Genomic DNA, 5000 nt, shown 5'->3' with positions numbered 1-5000 from the left:
CTCGCCCCACCGGCAGGACGTCCCACGATACATGCCAGTTAAACACCGACGGGCGGTGAACCAACAGCGTGGGACACAAATCCAACTACGAGCTTTTTAACCGCAACAACTTTAATATACGCTATTGGAGCTGGAATTACCGCGGCTGCTGGCACCAGACTTGCCCTCCAATAGATACTCGTTAAAGGATTTAAAGTGTACTCATTCCGATTACGGGGCCTCGGATGAGTCCCGTATCGTTATTTTTCGTCACTACCTCCCCGTGCCGGGAGTGGGTAATTTGCGCGCCTGCTGCCTTCCTTGGATGTGGTAGCCGTTTCTCAGGCTCCCTCTCCGGAATCGAACCCTGATTCCCCGTTACCCGTTACAACCATGGTAGGCGCAGAACCTACCATCGACAGTTGATAAGGCAGACATTTGAAAGATGCGTCGCCGGTACGAGGACCGTGCGATCAGCCCAAAGTTATTCAGAGTCACCAAGGCAAACGGACCGGACGAGCCGACCGATTGGTTTTGATCTAATAAAAGCGTCCCTTCCATCTCTGGTCGGGACTCTGTTTGCATGTATTAGCTCTAGAATTACCACAGTTATCCAAGTAACGTGGGTACGATCTAAGGAACCATAACTGATTTAATGAGCCATTCGCGGTTTCACCTTAATGCGGCTTGTACTGAGACATGCATGGCTTAATCTTTGAGACAAGCATATGACTACTGGCAGGATCAACCAGGGAGCTGCGTCAACTAGAGCTGAGCAGCCGGCCGCCCGGGAGTGTGTCCCGGGGGCCCGCGCGAACACGCAAGCGTCCGCTCAATTATTCTGCAAACAGGAGGAGGCTGAGCTCCCCTGCACAACACACCTCGAAACCCTCTCAGGTCCCGGCGGCGCGCAGCGCCGTCCTAAGTACTTGGTCGGGTTCGAGAGAGGCGCAATCGCCCGGAGTTAGGCGAGTAGACGCTTTAGGTGCGACCACCCGTGCTCCCAACTGAGCTTGCCGCTGCCGACAGAGGCCCGGGAGCGTGCTGTCGTGGCATTGCCGGCGGGAGACAACACGCGCCACCTACGGTGACCGGCAGCTCCAACGCCAGCGCCACAGAAGGACAAAAGCCCCACTTGGGTGCCGAAGCGAACTCTCCCAGCACAGCGCACGCGCCAACACGTCCGCACAGCTGCGATACAAACCACCTGCGAGAACCGCTGGGGCGACCGAGCAGCAGACGGCGTCGCGGCGCCGAGCGCCGGGCGGCGGCGCATCCTCAGCGCACACAGTCCTCAATCGGACCAGCACACTGCAGATGGCCACCGCGCTTCGCACCGGGCCCGCGAGGACCTACTTTGGCCGCAAGGCGCCGCGAGCAGGGGGCGCCGGCGCGCAGCTGCGCCGCCTGCCGCGTCCGTCGGCCGGCGCGCCTGCCACTGGCCGCCCCCACCAGCCGGCTGTAGCGCGTGCGCCCACGCACCGCGCTGCCAGCACGCCGGGCGGCCCCCCCTCACCGGCCGGGGACGGTCCCACCCAGCCACCGCCGCGTATCGCCTCACACCCAGATCCCCTTTCACGTTCGTGGGCATGGTGGGTCCCCTTTCACGTTCGTGGGCATGGTGGGTATCCATGAAACAACCGGTTAATAGCTCGACCGATCGTCGCCAACACTGATTCACCTCTAGCGAGAACAACCGCACCACAACGGGTTACCAGTTGTTCATTTGCGTAACGTCACCAGCAAACGTAGACGTCCATCGCCATTTGCAACGAGTATTGCATGCCTGTGTCAGGTGTCACAACACACTACGTCTGCCCACATAGACGCAACAACATGTGTACGCCTAGAGAACACGTGGAAGGTAGCCCCCGTACGTATGCGGTGTCCATTGCGCGAACGACTGTCAGCCGGCCTCTGCAGCATGTCGCAGATGTGGAACGCGGTGCAACATGCTATCACAGTGTGTGAGAAGAGACGACTACGTCCGAATACACGCTCCACTACATCAACAGACTGCTCATGCTGATCGCCATCCAGGGCGTCCGTTCCTCCCACACGTCTGAATGGCGTACCACACTGCAATCCAGCTCCTAAAGGGAGACGACACGTAGCTGCGTCCACAATATTTGGACTGTATGGTCCGCCGTTGCTAGGCGCAGTCGTCGTACGGTCACACATGTGCCACGATGTATCATTCAGTACATACGGACCAATGTGCAGCACAGTTTGTGGGTTTTGCGTACATCCGCGGACAGGTGACAGGCCGTACCACAACGTAGGCTGAGTACGTCGGCATGCGAAGGGCATTGAACATGCAAACTTCTCAACGACCAGCTTGCGAAGGCAGGGGGGAAGGGGGGGGGCATGTACGTCCTGCTGCTATCCACATTACAGTGTATAGCAGGAGCATGTGGAAAGTCAGCAACACTTGCAAGGTGTTTAACATGACGCGATACACAGGGGACCGGGCAGTGCGAATAGCGAACTATATTGCGAGGGTTGCGGTTAGGCAACACTACACTAATTTAACGAGTTGCATAACAATTACAGAGCAGGTTCAGCGACAACGTGCGTCAGGTTAAGGCGCAATATAGGTTAGGTTGAGGCGCAATATGGGTTACGTTAAGGCACAAATTAGGTTACGTTAAGGCACAAATTAGGTTACGTTAAGGCACAAATTGGGTTACGTTAAGGCACAAATTGGGTTACGTTAAGGCACAAATTGGGTTACGTTAAGGCACAACATGGGTTACGTTAAGGCACAACATGGGTTACGTTAAGGCACAACATGGGTTACGTTAAGGCACAACATGGGTTACGTTAAGGCACAACATGGGTTACGTTAAGGCACAACATGGGTTACGTTAAGGCACAACATGGGTTACGTTAAGGCACAACATGGGTTACGTTAAGGCACAACATGGGTTACGTTAAGGCACAACATGGGTTACGTTAAGGCACAACATGGGTTACGTTAAGGCACAACATGGGTTAGGTTAAGGCACAACATGGGTTAGGTTAAGGCACAACATGGGTTAGGTTAAGGCACAACATGGGTTAGGTTAAGGCACAACGTAAGTTAGGTTAAGGCACAACGTAAGTTAGGTTAAGGCACAACGTAAGTTAGGTTAAGGCACAACGTAGGTTAGGTTAAGGCACAACGTAGGTTAGGTTAAGGCACAACGTAGGTTAGGTTAAGGCACAACGTAGGTTAGGTTAAGGCACAACGTAGGTTAGGTTAAGGCACAACGTAGGTTAGGTTAAGGCACAACGTAGGTTAGGTTAAGGCACAACGTAGGTTAGGTTAAGGCACAACGTAGGTTAGGTTAAGGCACAACGTAGGTTAGGTTAAGGCACAACGTAGGTTAGGTTAAGGCACAACGTAGGTTAGGTTAAGGCACAACGTAGGTTAGGTTAAGGCACAACGTAGGTTAGGTTAAGGCACAACGTAGGTTAGGTTAAGGCACAACGTAGGTTAGGTTAAGGCACAACGTAGGTTAGGTTAAGGCACAACGTAGGTTAGGTTAAGGCACAACGTAGGTTAGGTTAAGGCACAACGTAGGTTAGGTTAAGGCACAACGTAGGTTAGGTTAAGGCACAACGTAGGTTAGGTTAAGGCACAACGTAGGTTAGGTTAAGGCACAACGTAGGTTAGGTTAAGGCACAACGTAGGTTAGGTTAAGGCACAACGTAGGTTAGGTTAAGGCACAACGTAGGTTAGGTTAAGGCACAACGTAGGTTAGGTTAAGGCACAACGTAGGTTAGGTTAAGGTACAACATAGGTTAGGTTAAGGTACAACATAGGTTAGGTTAAGGTACAACGTAGGTTAGGTTAAGGCGCAATGTCGGTTAGGTTAAGGTACGATATAGCTTAGGTTAAGGTACACATTGTTGTAGGGAAAGGTGTATTTGGGGGGGGGGGCGGCGGCAGGTTCGTTGATAGTGATTATCGTAAGTGCATGCCTGCGGGATCATCCGATTTGTCACGTCAGGATGCACTTGTGGCTCATGACAGGCGGCGCTCCGATTCCAAGGTTGTGGCAGATCTGTGTCTTTCATTCCTGCCATTGTTTGTGTACTGTGACAGGAGGCAGTATGGTGATGTTGGGTGCACCCCTGTGTAGGACATGTGTGGGTGTTCGTGGCTTAGCTGAGCAATGGCGGATGTCGGAAGGGTGGGATATTCTGTTTTCTGGGTGGACCTCCCGGTCTGGTTATGATAGTGTGGATTGTGTAATGTGGCGGAGAGGATGCACCGGATGTTCTTCCATGCTGGTGGTTAGATATTGTGTGTGTGCCTGTTAGAGGCAGAGAGTAGTGTGTGATAGTGTCTGGCTGACGTGTGGTTCTCATTGTGTGCAGAGTCTTTCAGCATGTATAGGGACGGTTGTATATATTATCTGTATTCTGATGGCTCTGCATTTATTACTAATCAGTGCCGTGTATACGGTTACTCTGGTTCCAGTCGAAACTGTTCTATCTCTGTACATTAGTGACACTGCGGCTCCACTATGTTGCTGCCCCTGTCGGCCGTTTCCCCCAGTGTATGGCTAGTGATTATCAGCAATCAGTCTATTAGTCAATACCGGTAGTGTGACGACTTCAAATGTCCGGGATGGGGGAAGCTAAACCCTTCCCGTGGGTCAGGGCCTAGAAAGACTCTTCCCACGCAGGAGGCTCGGACTGTCGTTACTCTTCCGAGAAATATATTTGCCCAGCGTTTTTTGCGACTGCGAGTGCAACGCCAGGAGGCTCCGACTGTCGTTACTGTTCCGAGATATATATTTGCCCAACGTTTTCTGCGACTGCGAGTGCAACGCCCACGGGTACCGACATGGATGGGGCGCTTCCTAGCTGATCGCTCGGCATGGGAATCAGTACAGTGAGCAATGCGATCGCGTCTGTAGCTTGTACGTGGTACAGCTCGCAGCTCATGTATAGGGACAGCGGGAATGTCGCATATTGGACATAACTCTTCATGAAACGCAAGTTATAGGTGTGGATTGCACATTACGAGT

The 5000-nt window shown here is 52.8% G+C and overlaps 1 non-coding gene across 1 annotated transcript in view; it reads right to left on the bottom strand.

The window, feature by feature from the left end:
* The window catches only part of LOC126432756 (small subunit ribosomal RNA), a 1909-nt gene extending 1175 nt beyond the window's left edge, over nt 1–734 (bottom strand). The window contains exon 1 of the ribosomal RNA XR_007578200.1: nt 1–734. This exon is cut by the window's left edge and continues 1175 nt beyond it. This is a non-coding gene — a ribosomal RNA (small subunit ribosomal RNA).
* Between the last annotated feature and the right edge of the window lie 4266 nt (nt 735–5000).

This window comes from Schistocerca serialis, unplaced genomic scaffold, assembly GCF_023864345.2.
Source record: "Schistocerca serialis cubense isolate TAMUIC-IGC-003099 unplaced genomic scaffold, iqSchSeri2.2 HiC_scaffold_1153, whole genome shotgun sequence".
Classification (NCBI taxonomy): Eukaryota; Metazoa; Arthropoda; class Insecta; order Orthoptera; family Acrididae; genus Schistocerca; species Schistocerca serialis.
This window is presented reverse-complemented; position numbering and strand designations above follow the sequence as displayed.